At 24.6% G+C, this 27,562-nt stretch overlaps 1 protein-coding gene across 3 annotated transcripts in view; it reads left to right on the forward strand.

Annotated features, from left to right (window-relative positions):
* Positions 1–547: 547 nt before the first annotated feature.
* LOC114123547 (uncharacterized) overlaps positions 548–27,562 on the forward strand; it is a 116,668-nt gene continuing 89,653 nt past the window's right edge. For 2 of the 3 annotated variants that reach the window (XR_007606976.1, XM_050210748.1), the window contains exon 1: positions 548–858. The gene's annotated coding sequence lies outside the window, so the exon portion shown is untranslated. Of the gene's footprint in view, positions 859–899; positions 919–27,562 lie in introns of those variants that run through there. The other variant, XM_050210749.1, reaches the window with a different exon arrangement.

Consider the following 27,562-nt stretch of genomic DNA (forward strand, 5'->3'; position numbering starts at 1 on the left):
GTGTGGGTGGATAGGTATCGAGTTATTATCACGGTGTCATCGTAAAGCCGATTACCGGTGTTTACGACGTGACGTTTACTTATATACGTATATAATGTGTATAGGCGACGGCTAGTGCACTGGTGTTGACCCGCGCCGGACCGACGACGGAGGAAACCACATTGTCGCGTGGGGCCCCGTCGGAAAGAAAAACAAACGAAAAAAAAATATGCAAAGAAAAAAAAATACAAAAATACACCCGGCTAACTGACGACGAGACAAAATGGATATTCTTACACCAGTATATATAGGTGGTGGTGCGTGTGTCGGTGCGGCGGTGGTTGACAAGAGGTGGGCGAAACTAGGGGGAGGGGGCGAGAGGCAAACAAAAACTAAAAAAAAAAAAATTCACACACACACACACACACGTATAAAGTTATATAAATATATGCGTGCGTGTGCGTGTGTGTGCTTAGCGCAAGCGTCACGCCCACGCCGCGCCGTCGTGTCGGCGGCGGCCTCTCCGGCGCGGCGCTGCTCGGAGGGATCGTGTGGCCGACGGCGCCGAAAAACCGACTAGTTGCTCGACGCGCGTATTGCCAAACCGTCACCGCCGACTACGACGACGACGACGACGCCGCCGAATTCAGTGAACGCCGCGCGCGCGTGTGGTTATCGAGTGCGACCACCGCGGTCCACGTTGGGACCACGCGAACGCGTCCGTACGATTCGTCCGAACGAATCGTAATATTTTAATATATATTTTTCATTTGTTTTGGAAGCCGCTCGGCCGAGTCACAATAATATTATTATTATTATTGTCGTTAAAATATTTATCGGTATAGACGGTGCACGAAAAACGACGTATACGGCGCATAGGTAATATCATTTATTTGTTTATTTGTTTATTTAAATCACATTACGGAACAAGCCCGAGAGGTAGGTACACGGTTTTGAAAATATGAAAAGCAAAAACAGACAAACATCAGATATTACACCGTATAGATACCTATATGCGGAATAAGACTTAGACACTAGAGAGGTTCTAATTTCCTAATCGCATCGTTCGGTGACGTAATGAGGAACCGATGATCCGCACGGAACTCTTGAGTTCACCTCTGCAAGAGGTGCTCGGGTGCACTTGTGGAACCGTTGACCAGTTAATTAAGAAAGTCAATGTATATAATATAATAATATTAAATATTACACAATATACGCCGTGCGTATATAGATGTATAGGATGTTGTTATATAATTATTATATCGTCATTTTTATTTATTTGTTTGTCTGATTTTTCCATTTTGGGTTTCATAACGCATCGATGGTTCGGACAGCACGGATGACGGGGTTCGCCGTGGATCGTCCGAAACGATGTCGATCGGATCGAAATGGGATTTTAACGCGTTGCGCAATAATTGCTTATTACCATCGATTGAGTTCTTGACTGTGAATTGTATTGTTTTATGTTCAAATATAGACGCAAAATGCGCGTTTAGACGGATCATTATTACACTTGTGATGATGTCCCCGCAGTGTCGTCCGGTGTGCATGTCGCTCGTAAGATTTGTAACGAGTATTTCGTAATAGTAATAGCAATAGTAATTTTTATATTTCATATTATTAATCTGTACGATTAAATTCCAAGTAGGTGATTGCTGATTATAATTTATTTATTTTATATTCGTGACGAGGCATTTATCAATTATTTTTACGATGTATCGTATTCCGTTTTCTAGTGACGACCTAACGATGGTGTTTTTTTTTTTTTTTTAGTTTTGTCATTAACCTTTAAAAGACAATTATGCACTACGCGTTAATTGTCAAATTTTCATCATTTAGGTGCTAAAAAAGCAATGATAATAACTTGTTTTATAGGATGTTTTTTTAAATAGAAAACGTATACAATAATATTAGGAAAATGTTCAATGTTGCCGTACGGCCCGATATAACGTATGCATACTAATAATATGAAATCAGACTACATATATATTGTCTTAACCGAAGTGTATTTATTATAATTTTATGAAAAACATAGTATTAGAATAACATTTACAAATACATCTTGATTTTAACAATTATATTATATTATATTGTAGAATTCCAATCAAGCGAACATGATATCTGGATGTGATACACACCCACACGTTATTATTAATTACTTATTGATTATTACCATTATTATAATAAACGTTTCATTAAAATATCAGTTTTATTTCAAGAGAAATACACGAATTTCTCTATTAAGATATATCTATAGTAATATAATAATAATAAAAACATTATAACTATAAGTTGTTAAAAACCTCATTGTCAATTTTAAATATCCAGTTATGGCCATTGTTGCCGAGGGTTAGTAAAAGTAAATAAATAAATAGTTCAGTGTCTCCTGGACTGGTAAATCATTCATAAAATCATAAAATTACTTATTATTATTCTAAAATGTATTTAATACAATATAATGCACATGGTGTGGATATTAATTGAAAAACACGATTAATTTATTAATGCATGTATTTTGAGAAAAACACTTTTAAATTTATATTATTTAAATACCGATAGTTTCATTGTTTCAAACACCACCAGGTACTGAACTGTTCACATATACATATGTAAGTGCCACAGGCAACGGAAATCATGGTAGAGGTAAATAATCATTTCTGAGAGCTCAAGTAATTATATATATTTTGCGGAAATTGAATCGTATTTGCTATTTTCATTTGGTTAAGATTGCGTAAGGAAGTAAAAACATTAATAATTAAACTGCTAGGGGCTCAAATTAAATTTCAACTATTGGCTTTTTATCTGTAATAGTAAGTAAATAGTATTAATAATATTAGTATTAAAATTAAAATATGTACCGATTACTTAATATATTGTTTTTGTAAATATCAGAAATTGTCGATTTTTTTTATTGAAATTAAATTTACTAATAGGTACTTCTGTAATATTATAAATAATAATAATAATAATAATATTATAAATGGTAATAAAACAAAACCCAAGCATTTTGTTTTATCACTTTGAATTTTCAATGTAGTGTCAACTTCGAGTACCTATACCTTTTTTATTTGTACTACTCTGTTTATTCATTTTACACAGATTGTAAATATTCGTTCTTATAAAATAAAAAAAAAAACTCAAACTTTTTACTAAATATTGAATTGAAACAATGTTAGGTATATAAATAAGTGCACAAGGTTAAATTTAAAAACAAAAAGTGGATATTTATATTACGCAAAATATAAATTATAAGTAATGTATATGTAAATATTTTTGCACAAAACCTATACAAGTTAGAAAAGTTATATCTAGCTGTATATCTAAAATAATTGGTAAACAAAACTCTTATATAAATGCAAACAAGTATATATTTAGCACCTATTTATTTATTTTTTTTATTTTTTTTGTTTTGTTTTTTTATTTTGTAGGTTTATTTGTTAAGCTTTTATTTATTTAAATTTTGTAAAGTAAGTGAATTAGTAAGTTAAAAATTATATGAATGCAATTTAATTAAGTTATTTATAATGAATTAAAATTTTTATTTGTAAATATTATACTTTGATTTAAAAAAATAAAGTTAGTACTACTTATAATTGATTGTTAAAATACAGGTATTAACTTAAAAAGACATTTAATAGAATATCATTTAAAAACAATTCACCATAGATAATAATGAATAACAAAATTAATAATTTTTGTTTAGTGTAGGTAAACGATAAAATGCGTGTAAAATTGTTGATAAATTACTGAAGTTAATTTCAACGTTCAGTGAAAAGTAAATGTACATGCATGTATATAGATAATCTATATTGAGCTACTATATAAGTAATTACCAAACAAACATAGTTTTACAAATCATGAAAACTTATAAATTAAATTCATAGTTTTGTTTTGACACAAATAAATATTAGTACCATTTATATACAATATACATTATACAGTCATACATTAAACATAAATGTTTTGGTTCAAATAAATTAAAATATATTTGGTTATGAAATAAAGTTATCTAAGTTAGGTGTATACTTTTAATTAGGTAGATACATCTAATTTTTCTTTAATATTTTAATTAATTGTTTATTAATATTTCGTATAACATTTGCATAAAATCTCATATATCTATATATTTATAATAATATTATATACTACTTATTTATTTTTAGACCAGAAATATATTTTTTTTATGTTTAACATAGTTAGGCTAGTTAGTACATACAATAGTTATTAAAAAATTAAATATATAAATAAAATAATTGGAATTTGAGACTTAATAACTATAAAATTATAATACGACTGAGAATAAGTTCAATGGCTGTCAATAACATTATGATAATGGATACTAAGGAACAATTTACAAAAAAATACGTTCTTAAAATTATCCGATAAAAGTGTATTGCGCAATCGAAATGAAATTTACATTACCTATGGGTAAATAAGTTTATAAGCCCAAAGCGTGAGTTTTCATTAATGGGAACTGTCATAACTTCCTAGTGAATGTCCAATGAATAGACAACTAGGGCGGTCATTTCAAAAATTTAACTTAATTTAATAAATTTAACGAAAATATTTTAAAATAGCTATTTCACCTGAATATGGTGTCAGAGATGTCGATCTTTAAAGTCTAATTATTATTTATTTATTAGTTTTTTTTTTTTTTAAATCAATAAAATTTCAGACTTAGATTAATTTTTAAAAATTATTAATTATGAAATATCAGTGAATTTTATACTGTATATCGAATGTTAACGCACTTGGTATTCAACAATATGCTCAATGAGACTAATACGTACACATCTTTATAATATTTTTTAAAATAACAAAAGTATTTGCTGTATTAAAAAGCTACAAGTATATCTGTATAAATGAAACCACGTATTTTTTATTTTTATTATTTTTTTTTTTTTTAGATGTTCGATGTACCTATATATTATTATATTGTACTTTAAGCTTATAAACAAATTACTATCGTGAAATTTCGTTGATCATTTTCGTATGTATTTCGTAATATTAAAGGACCTGCAGTAAAATATATGATTTGTATACACGAGTTTGTACAGTAAGCTAGACCGTAAAGAGATCGTTCGAATACAATATAAGCTACGGTTTTGCTATGTGTACCGACTTTATAATAATATCGGAGTTTGAAATAAATAAAAATGGCGAAAGCAATCGACCACGTCGATACACCAGTGTATAAAAACGGACGACGATCACGAGGGAACAACCATGGTCATAATATTATAATAATATATTATATATAGGAAAGGTCCGTTCGTTGAATGCCGACACATAGATATAATTTGAAAGTGCGAAATTGTTGACGGACGGAATTGCATGCAGAACAATATACCTACATACACTAAATTTATGGATGAAACGTATATCTACTTCGGTTTAGTAGAATACCGTACTTGGTGAATTTTTTTTCCTAAATGTTTATTTTTCAAACCCGCGGAGCACGTGACAGTCATTTATGTAATCGATAGTACAAAACTTAAGAAGTACGTTGTAAATTATATCTCCTTAAAAGTCAAGGCAAATGACAGTAATTCATGTACCTACCCACATTGTATAACTTATTGTATGAATTATTCTTACACCATTTATATAGTAACTATTTGTTTAGTATTATGGTCTGTGAATTATGTACTCATAAGTTGTACATTTGAGACGATTAAAGAAATAAGATTATTTTATTTAACTGCGTGATAAATTTTTATTTTCCATACGAACACAAATATATATATATATATATATATATACGTCGTACATTATATAAATCAAATACTATTTTTACAATTTATTGAGACCTATAAATATTTACAGACTGACAATAAATACATATTGAAAAATGTAATAACTAATATGGTATTGGAAAAGTGTAGCATTTATGTATAATGTAGGTATACTGATTCTGTTTAACTATGTAAATTTAATCAGCCTATCAATGTTAATTAATTTTATACATTTTGAAACTGTAACAGTAGATAAATGTATGTTGCTATGTATGTTGTAGATATATGACCATTTTGACGACAGTGATATAATATGTTAAATATTTTAATTTTATTCTACAGAATTTTATTTCTACGATGTGTATTTATTTCAATAGATAATATTTTTAGAAAATATTTTCTGATAATAATAATATTTGAATGAGATGATGGAAGGTTTTAATATGTAAAATATTTTGATAATAGTATTTTAATACAATTTTAAAATATATGTGGTTTTTTTTTTAATTTACAGTTGTAGGTATGGTGATATGTAAAGGCTATATTTTATTACTTTAATAAAATATTATTTTATGAAAAACTCTTAACAGTATATTATTATGGTATAGGATTTATATAAAAATTGATAGACTTATAAAGTTTTCAATTATTACAAAAGTAATTAATTTTTAATTTTTTATTCAGAAATTTGATGAATAAAGTCTATTAAATTCAGTATACATAACATTACAATACAACATATTTACGTTAAATATTTGAAAACTCTATATTGTAATAAAAAATAAGAAATTTAAATGAAATTATTACAATGGATTATCATAGCAGTGATTTAAAATATCGAAATTGAAACTTTTTTTAATTAATAATAATGATCACATAACTAAAACTTTTTGATTCAGTACCATAATATTTACGGGACATAATGTAACGTAACAATAAGGTATAATGTCTAATATTCATTTAGTTCACAGAAATATTCATTAAACTTTTTCTAATTTTTATAGATGATTTATATGCGATTTCAATGTTGCTTTTTTGAAACACCGCAGTTAACATTTTACGAAATCCATATCTTTAGGAAAATAAATAATGCTTATTTTATTAAATAAAAATATGTCTCTTGACGAATCAAGAGAAAAACTTTATAGTTTCACTATATATAAAATGATATGTATTGTTAAATAAAAATTGTTTGAAGTACAATGATGAAAGAAGAAAGATTTTTCGAAATAATTGTCACTTTTTGTTTTTTTTCTTTTGAGAACCAAGTAATTAGATAATGTATTTATGTACATTTCTTAAGCAGTATCGCAATTTCTAAAGTTTAACAAGCCCTATAGCCTATACAATATGCACGACAAAAGTAATGTTCCATAAATATTATATTTTTGAGAAATGTATTATGAAACTGAGCTTACCTATTTGTTTCAGCATTAGTAAAAAAAAGATAGAATCAAAACGACCGATATAAATATTTTTCAGTTGAAATAAGAGAACTAAGAATTAGAGTCCCTATGTACTCGTAGAATATATTAAAATATTACGTAACTTTTCATTTTTAATTATGTATATTCGAAAACATTTTTTTTTTAAATTTTTTTTCGTGGAAAATGGTCATATTGAGAGCATTAATTGATATGAAACTTAGACTTATAAATTAAATATAAAACTCTTTATTTGGAGTATTAGTTTATTTCAAAAGATTTAAACAAATATTAAGTCTATTGCAGTTTTGTATAGTATAATAGTATAACAAATATTTGACATAAAATATAAGTTAAGTACAAGACGTATCATTATAATACGTAATACTGCGCACTCTTTTGTAAAACTAGAAGAGCATAATTATTCAATTAATTTTTATAAGCATTTCCTACCAAAATAATAAACGAATGTGTTAGAAGTATGCCTTAGGTATTATACTATATTATACCATTGATTATACATATAGTTCAATACCATCTATAATCGAATCCAATAAAATTATGTTTATGTTTTTCAGTTTATTTTTAAAAATAATTACAACTATCACTAAAAATACTTTAAATAAATTATAAAGTATATAAGATAATATATTGTAGTTAAATTACTGTTCTTAATAAAAGCACGTATATTACTATAGTTAAAAACTCTTTTTTATACATTTATATAACGACAATCAATGAAAAGAGAAAAATACTCAATAAATGGAAACATAGGTACGTATGTTATTGTATCAGTAGCTCAGCTCAGAAGTTAAAATAATCAATATTATATATTTTATAAATTCATATGCATTATATATGTATATGAATATTGAGTAGATGGTATATAAATTGTCATATTTCATTACTTGAATACTAAATAATGTATAAACCATATAAACCAGGAAATAAACACTTATATTATATTGCATCGTAATGATTTTAAACATTACCCTTGAAACAAAAATTTTTGAGGGAGTGATACATTCAGCAGGAGACTATTATTTTAACTTACTAAGGGGTTTTTTAGAATTTTTGATTGGAATAGTTGTATTAATAAGTATATATTTCTCTATAAAGAAGATTAAATGTATTACTTACTTATCTTTTAAGTAAATTCAACTTAAAGCACTATCCTTCTTAAGCTTGGATAAAAAAACTAAAATGCTGTACTTGATAAATTTAATATATATGTATATAATGAACTTTCCTATACTTATAAAAGGGTATTATTTAAATTCAACATTACTCAGTTAGTGATAAAATAATCGATTTTTATACAACATGAAATAAATACCTACTAAATAATTATGCTAAAAGGCTATAATCTGAATAATTTCAAGAAAATCAAACATATTTATATACTTGTAAATAAAAAAACTTTTAATATACCTCTAATATAATAATAAACATTATACCTATATCTTGTTCTTTGTTTGCTTTAATATTTGTTTTAATTAAGTATGTTGTACCTATAACATTTTAATTAAATAATTTATAAAAATGATTAACGTATCACACTATTTTTTTTTTAAATATGGATACAATTTATATCTATCGGTTGTTAAATAATTTATCTACTGGATTTAGCATATTTTGAGAAAATATGTTATTAAATTAGCGAGAAAAAAATTACTATGTCGTTGGAACACAATTATTCTATACATTTGATAATAAACAGTTTACATTCCATAACATTTGTTTTTTCACCATTTAATACAAAAAAAGTTAATTATTGAATATAATATATACCTACTCGTTATACCCTAGTGTTAAAGCACTGTATCGAAAATAATTTGTGTTACAACTTAAAAAAAAACATTTTGACCATACTAATTGATAAAAATAAATAATAATAGGGAAAATAATATTTAATGACATCGAATTGCTTTCATCATCAGAATTTACATTAAGCGATACCTATTATATCCGAAAACACTGATTCAACTTCGTTGATCTAACTAGCTAAACCTAAGTGATCAAATTATAAAAACTTACGAGCTTTACTACTATATTAGCGTTTTACATGATTTTATTGGTATTTTAGAATTTATAGCTTTTTATTTAAATAAAAAATGAGATAGAAGAAATAGACAAAATACATTTTTCTGTTATAAGAACTTTATTTGTGTTTTTCAAGTAATTTTCATGGTATTATTTGTAAACACGAGTTAATTAACAATTATTATTAGTAAATGTAACTGTACTGTATAATTATTAAATTGTTAATTATATATTATGTAAATATGTAATACCTATTACACTAAATCTATATTGATATATATTTATAAAGAAAGAAAGTCGATAGGTTAGGTAATTTTACTTGCTTTTAAATTTGTCCAGGGCTTAAGAGACATTTTATGTAAAGGAATCGATTCAAATAGCTTACTTATGCACTACGCCCACGGGAATGCTTGTACCTACTACCTTGTCGATTTGATTTTGCATATTATTAAGTGTGTGTCTACATCAACATTTAAGATTTGATAACAATTTTGTACATTGTATAATTCGTTATAATTGTATTAAATAGCAATCAAAGATATTTATTATTCAAATAGTTTTCAATTTAAAAAAAATGTAGATAATATATATTTATTTATTTAAAAATACATAAATAATAACATAATAATATAATGAACAATAACTTAAATTTTCTTTTTCCACGGGTCTAAATAAATGGTGTGTGCTATGAATATGCGTTAACATCTGTAAACATGTTCTATAGGTACTACTGAAATCGGTAAGTAACTTATAATAGGAATGGTAAATTTATTTTAGCCCAGATTTCTAATTTATAGTAAATTACATGTCATTATATTTCTATTGGACTATAATATACCTACTTATATCAATATGAATTTTCAAAATGAAAGGCAATAGCACCAATCTTTATTGAACCTATACTTATTCGATACTAATTTCACAATTTTATATTACGTTATATAAATACTTGATGATGATAGTATGATCGTTTTTAGATTAATTTTAATACAATCTGTGGTATAAAATAGGGAAAACATAAAATTATCAAAAATAGTTTGTTATTTTTATTAATCACATTATATTGTACCAAATAACATTTAAGTATAAATATTAGCTAAAAATGAAATAATATCCTTTATTAAATAAAAAATAATGAAGAGTAGTAGTTTAAAAATAGAACTCTGAACTATTATTTACGTGGCACGTTCATATATTTTCATTAGACTTTTTCGGGTAGTGGAATTAAAGAATAAAAATTATAAATTTATAGCATGTTTGTTTTCATACATTCCTAATGATGTTTTATAGATATATAAATTGTATCATCATTGAAAAATAGAATATTATAATATCATTGATTGTATTGGTTACACAATAAAATACAACATAAAATCAGTACCTTTATTAAATATTAATCTTTGTTAATATTGAAATTTTAATTGTATGAACAGTGAATATTCACATCATATTGTTAAATTTTGCGTAAACTATTGTTTCTATAGATAAATATGCAGGTGACTACTTATAAGACATTCACATTTTAATTTTATAATAATTTTTTTTTTTTTGTTTTCTTGTGGTTAAGTACAAGAAACGTTGTTTATAATATAATACTTTAATTTGAAAAAAAACGGGGAGGTTTTGGATATTCGATCTAGTTTATACTTTCGAGAAGTCAAACTTTAAAATTAATAGTATTTATTTTTATTATCTGGAAAAACAAACAAAAACTTAAGGAAAAACGGTAATTCTTAATCAAATACAATTTCTGACAAAATTTAATTTGTTTTTTTTATGTGACTTGAAGACGAATAACCTTAGATACTTTAAATTTACACCAAATTTTATAATATTTTTGAATTATTTATAAGTATAAAATTTTTTTTATATAAATATATGTTAAACATTTTTTTTTTTTTTTTGGGTAGAAGTGCTTGAAATTTGAATACAGAGTATCTCGTAGTAGTTTGTTAATTTATCCATTAAAAAATATAATACATATACGTATAAATATATATTCTCAATATTTTATTTATAAGAGTTAAGTTAGAATTTTGACCTTATTTTTTCTAAATTAGTAAAATTTTTTGAAGTTAGAAATTTATAACAATTTTCATTTTTATACTTAAGATTTAAATATTTTATACAAGGTTTTGTATTCGTTTTTTTAACATAATATGTATGAAAAAAAAATTCTGCCAAAAAAACTAAATTAATTATGAGCATTTCAAATGCAAATGTTTACAAAATTTGAAACTCATCAGTAATAACTATATTTATAGTTGATTGTATTTAAAATTAAAATAATTATAAATAAGTAGATACTTGTAATTTTCACCAGATATATATTATAACATTTTGACTATATTATGATAAAATTTTCAATTTTTTTTTTCATAAATGTCGATCAAAAATTACTCAATGAGTTAAAATTCTTGAAAATTTAATACGAAATCCCATAAAATTTATTCGTACATCTGTATTCTGTATAATAATATTAAAATACGTATGCGTAATTTTTTTATATGCTTTTGAAGCTAATTAACCTTGACGAAATTCGTTGAAATAGTAAAAACTTAAGTACCTAGTTAAAAATGCATACAAACTTTTCTTTTTTCTTTTATAATTAAGTTTTGAACAATTAATACAAAATTCTTTATAAATAGATCATTCTGAAACCATAAAATATAAAACTAATATATAAAAACAATTATTGTTTTTATTGACATTTTAAATTCCAATTTGGTTGAAATTACTTATTTAAATTATAAATAACAATATGTTAATTATATTGTTATGATTTATACGCGGGAACTTGAACTGTTTTGTATTTTTATATTATTATAAATTTTACAATACGCAATAAAATTTTTGGTTTATTTTAAAATATTATCTACTTATGAATCTATTTTTACTGTTTTCGTTATTTATTAAAATATGATTTTAAGTTATGTAAGTTGATATAATATTGTGGTATAAATATAAAATATTATTATTATAATGATTGAATACTAATACTATAATTAATGCAATATTTTCGGAGAAAATTATATCCTTCTATTATAATACCAAAATTAAAATAAATGACTTTAATAGGTATATCAAATAAACATATTACTTGGTAATATAGGCTGATAGATCGTTTCCGCTCAGAATCATTTTTCATATACAATAATATATTATTATTGAATTCAAATTGAACACACTTATAATAGTGACCCACTTGACACCTAATGTACAGCTGAGCGGTACCCATTTACCTACCTTTTTATAAGTGTATGGCGAATAAAATGGCACGTGACGAACATAATATGCGTTTCATTTATGTTAACATTGTTTTAAGTATGTTTTGTTTTTTCCTACTTTGAAATTTTTGAGTGATTCAAATATACATTATATTTTTAGAATTGAAAAAATTGTATCATTGTTTTCGTCAAAATTTTGACTTGTGTGTGTGTGTATAACATTATAGTCATATGTAATAATACTGACTGAATAAATAATAATATTATACCCTTATCTTCTGTGTTACATTAAAAAAAAACAAAAAAAATGTCATTATCTTATATCTTAGTGTTTTTGACGTCGTCGTAATGTAATATTTTTTTTGTTTTTGTTTCCTTTACGCAGTATAATATTTTATGAACAATGAACGTGAATGTAATAAGTGTATAAGAAACTATTTATACTTATTTCATAATATCCTTAAATTTTTTCACTGAACTTCGTATTTCTTTTGCATTATATGGTATTTTTTTTTGATTCTCTTTCTTCTTCATTGGCGTTTTGCAACGGTAATGAAATTTGACAGTGTAAACTAATTTAAAAAACACCGTGTAAAAATATCTATTTTAAATGCTCTTTAAAAGCCTGTCGGCAAATGCATTTTACGCCAACGCTGGTATAGTTTGTAAAATTGTTTTTTAAATAGGGTTTGTGATGGATTCACTATCTTTAAAAGCTATTCAATTTTTTTACCGCTTTTTAAAACAATATGCTTTCCTCTTGTAATTAATAAAACTAAAATGTTTAATTAAATATGATATATTTATATTGAGTTTTTTCGTTCGTCATTCAATAATCAACAAATTAAAATTGTTCAATACAAAATTATATATTATGACTAATTAGACCAGTAATTTAGAGCTCCTATGATGAGTCCTAAATTAGTAATATTATTATAACATTAATTTCTCATTAATTAAAAGTTTGGGACTTGTATGAAGATATGAATTTTTCTTCAAATGTATTCCATAATAAAAAACTATAGCTATGTATCATATTAGACTGTAAAAAATTAGTAAACCTAATAGTTATTAAAAATATTGTAGGTTCAGAATTTTTTTTTTCATATTCATAGAAAAATAAAAGAAACTATTCATTATTTTAATTGTGTTTTATTTTCATGATTGTTTCAAACTATATTATGCTAGTTTTTTTTTACAGTAAACAAACTGTTCTTTATTTTTTTATTTACATGCTAGGTACCCAAAGTAATAATTTAGTATTTAAATGTTTTTAACCGACTAAATAATTATTGTGCAAAAACAACAACTAAAAATGTTAATTAAAAGAATAATAATACAAAGTAAATAAGTATAATTTTATGACGTATGCACGCAATCAAAGTTAGAAAATTGTCTGAAAAAGTGTCCGAAATGTTGATGTATGGATAAAATATTAAATATGTGAAATGTTATATTATTTGTTGGTTACATCTAAAAGGAAATTCCTCTCTTCCCTTCGAGTATCATTACACCTGTAAGGCTGTGTATAAATATGCAAAGTCGTTAACGTCCAAAGCTATGGTTATGAATAATACAAGCTCATACATATTTGATTTCGAGATAACATACGATTGTTTTGCCGCAACTATATTGCATGCATGCGTCATTCCGATTGCCTATCGCCTTTTTGGATCTATAACTGAGTACTAACTGCATTCTTAGATTAAAATTGCATTGTTATTATTGGTATTTATATTATTATTTAGTCTATCAAGCGTAAAATCAATATATTCTTAGATACAACATGATGACGTGAGCCAAATTTTACTGTCGATAGTCAGACAAAATATACAATATGTTTAAATGATTAAATGTTATTATAATAACACAACAATTTACAGTAAAAGTTGTATATTATACTATGAACAGATGTCACTGTAAATAAATTAATAATAAATAATGTTGTAAATAATTAATCAAAAGCATAAACCTACCATAATTTACAAGAAATAAATTATTAAGCTTTGACCATATTTTTTTACAACAGGATTATTTTCCCTAATTGAGAATTAAATCGATATACGTTTATTTAAATATTTTTTTTTGTATACGTTATTAGATATGTTTTATTTTAGATTAATTGGTAAAGATATACAAATTATTATAAACAGAATGATTTAAAGATTACAAATGAACAAAAATAGTAATTGATAAATAATAAATTACTAAATACTATATTTAATAAAATAAAATAATTGAACTATACATTATCTTTTTTAGATTTTGAACGAAGTGATGAATGTATTAATTTTACAATGATGTGTGTGTTTTTTTTTTGTTTTGTTTTTGTGCCTGTGTACAGTATAACTAGTCGAAATAATACTTCAATTTCAAACTTTGGGGGTGGTTTCCGATAGCAAAGAAATATTCTTGGTGTATTATACGGGTAAAAAGTAAACATTTTCTAACAGTTTTCAAAAAAATCGAGAAAAACAAAAAAAAGTGACGGAAAAACAGGAATTTTTACACAAAACCAGTTTACCAAATCGATTTTTTTATTTGATTGTAACTCAAAAACTAATCACTGTAAATACTTGAAATTTTCGCCACATGTTTATATTATTGTTATTAATATATGGCTAAATTTTCAAAATATTTTGACTTTTTTTTGAGCTATTTATAAACCACTGAAATTTTGGATTTTTTTGAGAATTTTTTTTTTTAAGTGTTGATAAAACATTTTGGATGGCCAAAAAAACTTTAAAATTTAATACAAGTTTTCTTATGAGTTATTCTTATTGTGGTTAAAATAAATCAAAAATCGTTACTCACATTTTTTTTTTATTAGCGTTTATAGTTCAAACTTTTACGATATATGTCGAAATCGCGAAAATTTGCAATTTTTTTCAATTTTTCTGAAAATTTTTTTTTGAAGTGTTGATAAAATATTTTTTCCCAATAACAATACTTGAAAATTTAATACAAAGTTTCTTATAATTTGTTCTTATAGTGATTTAAAAATTATAAGAATACATAGACATAATTTTTTTTTTATTAGCATTTGAAGTTCAAATATTGACAGAAATTCGTCAAAATCACGAATATTAGAAAATTATTTTGTAGGTATAATTCATAAAAATTTTGCGTAAGTAGCTAAGAGTTGAAAATTTAACACAAGGTTTTTCATAAGTTTAGCTCACAATTGTTATAAAAGAACTTAAATTTTGTTGTATTCAGGAAATTAAAACATAAACCACCTTTTTCACCAACCACTGGAAATTATATCCTAGGCTGACAAATCATCTTCGTTCAGACTCGTTTTCCGTATACAATGATACCTATTATTGGATTCAAATTTAACACTCATATAATATATTATAGTGATCCACAAGGCACCTAATGTACAGCAGAGCGGTACCCACTTACCCGCTTTTTTGAATATGTTTTTTTTAACTGGTCAAAATATGGTTAGGCCCATTATAATTCTTTACGTACTTATATAGAGACAAAGTTAAAAATTGTTTTGCACATTATAGTAATATTTGTTATACTGATTTTAAGCGGCTGAATTGAATTGTACTTAGAAACCCACGTAAGTGCACCTCTGAGAAATATTTAATTTGCTGTTAAATCATTATGGCAAACTATTGATGAGCGAACAATATGGCTGAACTTAAGTACCTCCATTTTGGTCATCTTGCACATTGTGATGCACATCAAATTGCAGTATGGCTTATTTTGTCTGAATCCAATAAACTTCCGTGATGATGGTAGATTATAAAACACAATTTTACGGTTATAAAAAATGCTTGAAACCGTTATCTGTTATAAAACTATTTATCGTTATGTTTTTTGAAAATTATGAAGTGTAATGAAATATGATAATGTTATTTTAAGGATCTTAAGTATTTATCTTTCCACTATAAGTTTGATAAATATACAAGTTTTTCTGTATTATTTAGATTTTGATAAAGATTGTTTGGGAATGAACATATCAACAATACTATACAAACGATACAAAAGCATTTGTCTATAATACGCCTAAAGTATGTTCATCGAAATGTATACTTAGGTTATAACTAACAAAACGATAATATTTATTTGATACACACATGCACGCCATGGTTATTGATATTTAATTTATTTTTGTTAAGTTTAACTTGATTTTTAGTACTTAAGTTAAAATTTTTATCATGCAACATAAAAAAAAAAGTTTCATTATAGGTAATATTTATAACTTGGTGATAAATTTATAAAATAAGTTCATTCCTGCACAGCACTTATTAACTTGCACTTATTATTTAAGAAAAAAGCAAAGCAATTTTTTATTAAAAAAATAATTTGGGACGAAAGGGTTAAACTATTTATGCAAATGGTCTTTATTTGAATTAAATAATTTCTAAATTTATCCTCTTATTATTTAAATATAATATAAGATCTTAATATTAAAATTGTATTTGATAAAAAAAAAAAAAATCAATAACTGTTTAAAACGTATTTAAATTGTGTGAAATTAGTATAAAATTTTACAAATGATAAGGTTATCAAAGTTATCAAAAAATATCAATAATAAGTTCAAATTATTTAAATTGTTTTGGTATTTTGATTTACATGGCATAAGTTTATAATTATTTAATAAAAACCATTCGTTATATATTAAAAATAAATAAAAATTTAGTAGTTTTACTGTTGGATTGTTTTAAAATTTAAATTTCATGACGATATATACATGTATTTAAGTTTGAGTTACTCGAAAATACGAGTAGTTTTTTAAAATTATTTTTCTGTAGTGCTTTAATATTTATACAAATATTTTTTGGAAACATTGTAATGCTTTATTTTTAATAAAGATTGTAATCAATTTTTGATTTAAAGACTATAATAACTCCATTTGAAATGTTTTGATTTTTCATTTATTAAAGGGAAACAATTTTTAAAAAAAAAAAATCACTAAAAACGAGTTATTTTCAGTACTGAATAAATAATAAATAATAAATTGTACAGTGAATATATCAATGTACCTGTTAGTATTGTATTATTTAATTCATATAATTTATAAATTTTACTTATTTTCTTAACTATTCTATGTTTACCTAAAGTCAGCATAATTTTATCTTTTGGTCATATACCCAAAAAATAGAAGGTTTATGATTTCTAACTTATAAATAATAGTCAAATTCGCGTAAATTTTGAGCTCATTTTACGATTTTAAAAATTTCATACTTGGTTGGAGTATAACTTACTCTTATATCGTGTATTGTATATAATATATATATAAAATGCATTCCAAAAAAATTGTGTTGATACATTATTGTGTTGATCGATTTTTTATTAATCATAAATATGTATTAAAATACTAAGTAATATAAAAATAAAAAATAAAACACAAATCTATTTTATAAAAACGTATAGTTTTAAAGATTGCAACAAATAGAAATATTTTTAGTTGAAAACCATCCAATTCTCTATTAACATTAACCTTTATAAAATTGTTCTCTATTCTTTACTGAAAAAAAAATATTTTTCTTTGTTGAAACATAGTTGTGCCTATACAAATTCTCTGAAAATCATTACCACTTTAATATTATGAATTTATTGACATTATATTAAAGAGCACAATGAGAAGTCAATTTCTAGCAAAAACAATTAATGTAAATGCTAATAATGCTGAATTATGACGTTTTGTAGTATTGTTATTATGGCACCTAATTAACGATAACTGAGGGTTTCTTTGAATTATCATGTTGAGACATAGTATTAACTGTAGTAGTTGTAAAACACAATGGTTTAAGTTATATTATGTTTAGAAAAAAATGAAAAAAAAAAAACTGAAAAAAATATTTCATGCACTGTCGGGGATTCTAACAAGATAACTAGAAAACATTTCATAAATACGATTTTGAAGACTGATGAAGTACACCGGGTCAATTGATTCAGATGGATTTTGGCAAGCAACCAATGTTTTGCGGGCTAGAACTGGGAGTGAAATCTAATTTGCTTCCACTCTTTGCTAGATATTTTTTCCTTTTATGTGTTAATAAAGACTTTGTTATTTTGGCTATAGAACAAACATTTTTGGTGGTGACACTCTAATTTATTTTATTATTCTCTTTTCAATAGTTCATAATAAACAATATTTAAATATTACTATACGTTAAATATAATCATCACTACGCCATTTCAATTGTAAATCGCATTCAATCATTTGTTTATACTTTTTTTTCATTAAAAATATACTTTATAAATTAATATATGTAGTTATAATAATATTATGTGCACTATATTGTGTACATTAATATACATCTACTTTTAAAATTTAAAATTTTTTTCTATAATTCATAAGAAATAGTTTATTTGTATCTAAAAAATTTAAGTATTCACTTTAATATTATTCATTAAACTTTTAAAGGATACATATATTATATATTCAAATAAAATAAATCACATCATTTTATTCCATGAAATTTAAGTTCAGTAGGTAAATTAAAATTTAATTCAGTATTTTTCGCAAATTATTTGTGTTTTAAGATAAAAAACGTTGTTATAGTAATTATTATAAAATAATATTCTTAAATTCATTAATTACGAGGTAGGAACTTCACAAAGAAGTAAATCCATAACAATATAACATTAATTATATTTTATAAGCTATTTATACATTTTTTATATCAACAATTTTATTTTAAGATCGTTGTTTATTTCATTTTCACTTTTATTCAGAACTTGAATTATAATTTAACTCTTCTCTAACACAATAAATTATTCATTCAAACGGCCATGATAAAAAAAAAATATATAATTTACCAAGTAATTTTGTCAATCAAGTATTATCAATTTTAAGACAAATAATCGTAACTTTTTTTTTCACGATGCATATTTTTGAAGTCATCGATAATTTGACATTATTTATTATCCATTAATTGTTTTTTATAAGAGTGTAATTAATTATTTGTATTACTACCTACCAAGTTTTTTCTAAAATCAATAAAATCCCCGAGTCATTGGCCTTTCACCTGGTTTTGATCGATAATTTGAATATTTTACTATCCGATTAAAAATACCAAACATTGTAATAATTACAATTTGCATATATATATATTTATAATTTATTATAATTATATAGTTAATATATGTATTTTGTACCTACTGTAAACCTAAGATATTATTATTTATTCGCATGACTTACATAAATAGTGTTTTATTATAGTATTCATTATTTGATAGGTAATTATTATGTTACTAATAATAAACTAGTAAAAAAATCAGTTTATTTTCTAAAACTATCAATTTATATGATTAATTTTGTATTTTTCTTAAGTATTAAAACTAGATTAAGTAATTAAATACAAATAATATAAATAGGTTTATTTGGAGAAAAAAATTATTTTATTTTAATATCTATCATCTCTATCTCGTGTAGTATATAATATTATACAAGTTGTTTATTCTAACACAGAGACTTTTCGAGTTATATAATTCCAATTTAATATATTGAGAATAAATTATAAGTGGGTACTATCACTTATTTATTAATGCATTAACGTCCCGAAAGCGATCGTTTAAAGATGACGTATCATTGGTCGTGGAACATGGAATGTATTTATTTTGCAACAGTTAAGTTTTCGATCCTAGGCAATGTGTTCACCCGTTCACTTGTATGAATGTAACACTTCAAGTTAATAATAACCACTAAATTAAAGAACTACGAGACAACGCACTTATTATCGTCGGTTAGGTATCCACAGCGAACAACGAGTTACATTAGCAATGACGTCCGGGGTGTTTGCAACATTCACGCGCTCGCTGGCGCGTGTGTGCGTGTGTTGGCATGAAAATGAAAAATATATCCAAGTACTGTAATAATTTTCACCAACGCTATTAATCTTCACGCTATTATTGATTCGGATGAAAATGGAACAGTTTACGGTGGTACCCACGCAGAATGGTCGTTGAGAAAAATGGTGGTTTCAGAAAACGTAATGATACTGCCGGAGGCCGAAGCGTGACAAAGCGTCAATCTATGGGCCGCATTGATTTCTCGTTTATTTCTATTATATACGATAATAATATGACTGTTTGTCGTATGCGTGTACACTATATACACAACAATATTGATGATACTCGAATTTCGGAATGATATGTACGTGGCTCATGAGGAAAAGAAAAAAAAAATTATGATTTTGACGTATCAATAGCATAGGTATATAGAGGTATAATACGGATATAATAATATTATTACTATTATGGGGTTATGTCAACTTTGGCGTGAATGGTCCGAGCCCGAAATTTGTCATCGGATCTTTGAGACTATAGTATTGCCGTATTTCGTTCGAAATAATTGCCTTACGTCATTATACGCAGGTACACTACGGGGGGAAAAAAAGCTATCGGTATTTCGCATTTTCCATTTAAGCAGCGTGTCGCGTATACCTACTCGAGGTCGTATATTATTATATTATGTGTTACATGTGCTTATTTCGTTTTATTTTCTTTCTCTATTTTTTTTTCCGCGAAAATCGTGTTTGGTGATATTTCCGATTTAAGGGTTAACGTCTGTTAATGGCGTTTTCCACGTCGATGCATCGTATGGTCGTTATCACACAACACTGAAACTATGTCGTATGCAGGATCACCGCCAGAAATATGTGGCGAGTATATTATGGTCTTACCTTGAGGTCACTCTATAAAATGGTCATATCAACATTTCCGCTCCAAACGTTACTGTTATAACTTGATTTCGTCGTATAATCAAGCGGAAAACTTAATCTGATAATAAGAACAATATTTTGTTAAATGAACAGAAAATTAATCCAATCATAATATTAAAAACAATAACATAATAGTACACTGTAACAAGAAAATATTTCAAATGCATGCGACGTCATAAAATCAAACAACATAATGCTTTATAAAAAACGTAATATTTTAATGTACTTATTAACATTTATTTATGATATAATTACTGTAGTTTTAGAATAGTTATAGATCGTAAACGAGTTGTATAAATCTGATATTTTTTGTTCGTAGGCATAATATAAAAAAAAAAATCTAGTTTGAGAATAATTTTTTTGTTAATGTCGAGAATTGGGAGTTTTTATAAAAAGTATAAAAATGTGTTAATTGCACAATGCATTGTATTACATTTAATACCCGTAATTTAATATAATAAAGATATATTAGTTTGGTTTATACCAGAAACAATATACGTTTTCACATTTAGTATATTCAGGTACCAACAATGTTTCCAGTGAATATAATATTTGAGCATTCATTAAAAGTCTTATGATTCATCATTTCTGTTATACAAGCACACCCTAAAGACACATTAATTCCATACCATTATTCTTGTAATACTGTTTTAATGAACTAAGATTTTAAAATAATTTTTTTTTCTTATAATATATTATATGGTTTTCTTTGAGATGTATTTTGGCAACGGCAGTGCTTATATATATATAATTTGATTTTACATGGGAAATTAAAATGGTTTGGTTAATACATTATTCCCAGTCCTTATTCAATTATTTTATTTATATGTTGGAGGTGATAAAAAAAAATGTTTAAAGTTATTTCATCTTCTTTTGTTTATTCACCCAATGAAATTACTCGTTTTGCCAGGTTTTTCTTCAATTTGTGTATCATAAGTCAATAAAATAACACTTTTAACGAAATTAAAAGTATCAAAAAAATAATGCAGTTAATCATGACGTTTTAAAGCATATAATTGCTAAAAATATTATTTAATAGTTTATCATACATTATACATTGTTAAATACGTATAAAGGTACTTTTGATAAAATAAAAATTAACATATTATTTTTATTATGTTAGTTTGTAAAACACGTGGGAGCATAATAATATTAAATTTATTTTCATAACTGTGTATGTAATGAGTAATAAAGTAAATAAAGGAGAAATATAATTAACCTGTAAGCGTTTCGGTTTACATTAAAGATAAGTGTTTACATTTTTAACTAAAATATAAATTATAATAAAAAGTAATTACTAATTAAATAACCGACGTTATATTTTATTTATTTGGGTGATGAGTTTTTTGGTTTATATCTATTAAATCAGATTATTGGTGTTTAGGTTCGAATATTTTTTCATAACCATTAAAATATGTTTAAATATCCGATAATTAAAGTTGATACGATAAACTTAGTTGTCATAAAAATAATAATGTACATATTTATTATTTAATGTTAAAAATTTTATTTAGAAAACGTACAGTTTTAGGTGCATATTAAATAACATAAAATTAAGCATATTTTATGAGCAAATAAAGTTGTTGTAATAGTAATTAAAAGCTTAATAAATTTATTTACACATGGTATTTTGAATTAAAACTAAATCAGAACTTTCGATTTTTTTTAATTTAGTGTATAAGTATTTGGTTGTTTTATTTTAAACGCATTATTTTTTTTTAAGAATTACTTTTATTCCATATATAAGTTCTGGCTATTATTTTTGTTTGTTTTTTTTTTATATATAGGTATCCGATTTCAGAAATTTAGAGGCTGAGAATTTTACAAAGTAAACAATATTTTCAACATTTGATAACTGTATCTTACATAAAATAAGTTTATTTGAATTTAAACTAATATGTTTTAAAAGTTATATTTTAACATAATTTAAACATATATATGTATTTTGTGTGTATTGTGTGTGTGTATATATATTATATTTTATATAATACAAGAACATAATTTTTTTTATGAAAAATAATATAGTGTGTTTTATCAGTATTGAATTCCCATAAGCATTTATAGTTTATAGTGGTCTAAAATAATATATTAAACGAACCCTAATGAGCTTATTGTGACAGCCAATATATAAACCATAATATTTTATACACTTATTATTTAAATTAAGTAATAATTATGTCGTAATATCGTGGATATGTATTTACATCACGTTTAATTTACAAATATATATTCATTAATATCTAAAGAATATTTAAATTTGCGAGAACATATTTCGTAAAATTTTGTATCATGTAATAATTATTAATTTATATGTATTTATTTATGCATACTTAAAAAAGGTCTTTATTATTATAAGCTGGCATGACTACAACGTATTTTCCTGACGAAATATTCAAAGAGTTCAATGAATGTAAGCAGTTGTTTATTTTTGGTTTTAAAAAATATATGAATGGTAGAATCTATAGAGAACACAATCAATAAATTAAAAAATAACATAACATTTTCTTTAACAGTGTCAAACAGTAATGTTAGTCAATTAATTTATTCAATGTAGCTTTTTATACGTTTAATTGAATACGATTTAAGATTTATAGAGTGATGGTCGCGAATTTGAGTTTCCAAAAAGTTATTAAAAATACATTTTTATTATAGAAGTGCCGTGTATGTAAACTGCCAAGACATTATTTCGCAGAGTGAGTGGAATGTGACGACAAATTGGTTCTGTCTTTTTATAAGGCTTGAAATACACCATAAACACAGAGTCCGGGATAAAAAAAAAAGAAATGTTTGTACTATTTTTTTTTTTTGTTTTGTTACATCTCCCTCGTACTGCTATTTTTCCTAGAATGCATCTCACAGTACTTACAATACAATGAGTTCCTTTTCCAGTCTCTATTGAAAATCAATTGATCGTGTTTAAATGGTTGTACCTCTGATTCTACAATTCACGAGAACTACGAATTGCAATTATTACTTTTAACAAAATGATAAGATTCCCGACTGGTTATAAGAGACACGGTATTTTTTATTTCAATCCGTTTTTGTGTTTAGGTACATTTATTACTATAATATTAAACAAATTTAAATACAATTAAACTTTTAGTACACTAATTTTGTGGAATAAATTAATTATTGATTATAGAAAATAATTCAAATAATTTCTTAAAATACTACTGTTAAATGTGTACAACCATATCCAATAACTCAAAATTTGACTACTCGAATGTAAAATATATTGAATTAACTTTTATTAAATGGCTATAATGGCTATAAAATTCTATCACTGTAGTACAGAATACGTTTATATAGCTGGTTCAAAAAATACTCACGTTTCAAACAAATTCCATTTGACAGCCAATCAGTGAAACGGAAATAAGTATACGAAATGTATATATATTATATATGTATATAAAAAAAGAGGTAGGAATTAATTCTAAATAGTGAATGCTTCATACATTATTAGATTACAAACCATTCGGCTGGTTATAGAATTTTTTTTCAATGCATAAGAAGTGATCAGATTTAATAATGATTGGGTAATTCTTTTATAAAAATAAAATAAAAATCGAATTAATGTGTTAAATGTTGTTTATTATAATCATTATTATTCGTTTGGGATTGTGAAAACTTGAAGTATTCTTCACATTTTCATTTATGATTCTGCAAGAATATCATAGTTTTATTTATTTATTTAATTACCACTTGGTTTAAATTAAACCTAAAGCTTATAAGATATTTTATGTAATAAATTTCCTTTTTGACTTCGTCGGATAAATAAAGTATCTCCTAAAGTATGTATAAAAATGGTTTAATATTTTAAATATGATTTTTAAATAATTAAAAGCTATTTACTTAAAATTTTAAGATCTAAATTGAATCAAGATTACAGAATTTAAATTGATTATATGTCATAGAAAAACAGCTTAAGTTTTAATTAAGTATCAACTAATGATTAATTATTATTACACTTTTAAAATATTCGAATAATTTATGGTCCTGAAAAGACTTTAGAAGGTTTATTTTTAAATACTATTGGTTATACGAAACTGAATTTCATACAATCAAAAGACATAAAAAAAAAAAAAAAAATACAAACCACTGAAATCAAACAGTTAAAATTCTAATAAAATAATAAATTTACAATAAATTCACTAACATGATTAATATAAACTATAATAAACATGAAAAAATAATAAAGTAATCATTTCTGTTATTATGTAGGTTATTAATTTGATTTTATTTGACATTAATGTTATATAATAATATATTTTTATACTTTCTAATTTGTATTACTTATAAATTAAGTAAAACGTATTTAATATTATGTATAAATATGCATTTAATATTTACAAAAACAATAAAACAATTAAGAGTTGAATAATGTATAGTCAAGAGTTTTAGAAAAACTGAATTTTTCAATTAAATGTTGTTAGATAATATAATGTATTCTTCTTGCATCGCAGATTAAATAAGATAAGAAAAATTCACAAACAATGTATGTTTGGTTTGGAATACCTTAATAGAAATTAACTTGTCTTAACAACTTAGTTTTAACAATTGTTGACTTAGTTAAAATACTATTTAACAGTATTTTATTAGATAATTTGTTGTACTTTTATTGATCTCGATAAAGTTTACTAACATTAAAAGACCACCAAAAAGTTTATTATTACCTATCGAATCCTTTAATCATATTAATCAGACTTAGTAAGTAGTTATCATTGATTGTTAAAATTACGATATTATCTTAAGATAACGTGATAAATATTTAATGAACGTCAAACACATATTTAATAACAATATATAGGTTGTATAAACATAAATTAATAAGTGCATAAAAAAAAAAAAAAATACTTAAATTGTTCGAAACTATCATAACAATTTTTAGATCTGATATATATATTCCTAGCTGATCCCGTGCATTTCATTATCAGTTAAAAATACCAATTCTATAATATAATTTTAATTTTGTTTAATTTGTTATTCGGTTTAACGGTGTTCTAAACTTAAACATTTTAATTGACCATTTTTAATCTCAAAATACTAGTGCAAACACCACTTTAAAATGCGAATTTTGTTAAATGCTTTCTTATTTCACACTAAATTTGTGATACAAATGTATCGTGTAAATTGGAAGCTTTGATCTACAATTATTCAGGCTCTACGTTTATCAGTCAGTAAGTTAGACAGGTTATATTATATAGCCATTCTGATTGGCTTTGTCAGTGAGACTCTCATATGATTATGTAAGTAGTATACTATCAGGTAGTCAATCCACTTGTGGTGAATTCTGGACGCCGCGAGATGTGTAAGCACGTTTATAATTTCTAACCCTTAAGTTTCAATGTTAAATTATTTTTTTTTTTACTACAGTGGATTAAATACAATAATGCACCATCTCATGGTTTTATAAATAGTTGGCATAAGTTGGCCTAAATTATGTGTCGACATATTCACGACTTTATTATTACAACTAATTATTATTAAACACCAATAGCAATCATTCATAAATAAAAATGTTCATCGTACATTTCAAAACTGCTGTTTTAGCACCCACAAAAATTTAGCTTTTCTAAATTTTTATTTTTTCAAAACCTTCTCCTGGCAATTATGAACAACTGAAAAAAATTTGAGTCAAATCGGTCTAGCCGTTTTCAATTAGAATTGCTATACATTTTTCACATCATTTTTTTATGTATAGATATGTATAATGTATATATAATAATAAATATATTATATCGTTTATCATATTTGTAGAATATCGTTAAATAGATAAATGCTATCAGAATTTTGGAAATTTTAAAATAATTTTTATGGCTAAAACATATTCAAATGTATTTTGATATTGATGATAAAAACTATTTATTGATTATTTCTTATATACATAATACATATATATATATATATATATATTTAATTTTGGGCTTACAGAACTATAAAAAACCATATTGGACCTTGAAAAAATATAATCAATGATCAGGTTGACATTTAATAGGCATAAGAATTATATAGAAAAGTATATCATTTTATGTTAAATGCTAACTTAAGATTAATTTGTAAAATTATATTTTTACTATTTTAGTAGTGACAAGTTGTATTTATGTCATAAGTTCGAAATAAGATCAGGCCTATCAAGGATATATTTCCAAACGTATATTTAATGTTCCATTAAAAATATTTGGAAAACAAACATGTTGTTTATTGATGTTGACACTTATTGGGCGGCTACAACATGGCGACTGTGGTGACTAACACTATTTTTCAGAATAATAAATTAGCAAAATCCAAATCAAATTCAGAATACAACTATATAATATATGAGTGACTATTACATACGTCTGGGTAAAATCAAACAACCCTTTATTGGACCGTTGGGAAATATAATTTTAGTTAAAAGTGGAAAAAGCACAAAAATCCATTTCCTAATGAAGGTAGTGAATTTGATAATAATGAGAAAAAACAAA

The sequence above is a fragment of the Aphis gossypii genome, chromosome 1 (assembly GCF_020184175.1).
Source record: "Aphis gossypii isolate Hap1 chromosome 1, ASM2018417v2, whole genome shotgun sequence".
Lineage (NCBI taxonomy): Eukaryota > Metazoa > Arthropoda > Insecta > Hemiptera > Aphididae > Aphis > Aphis gossypii.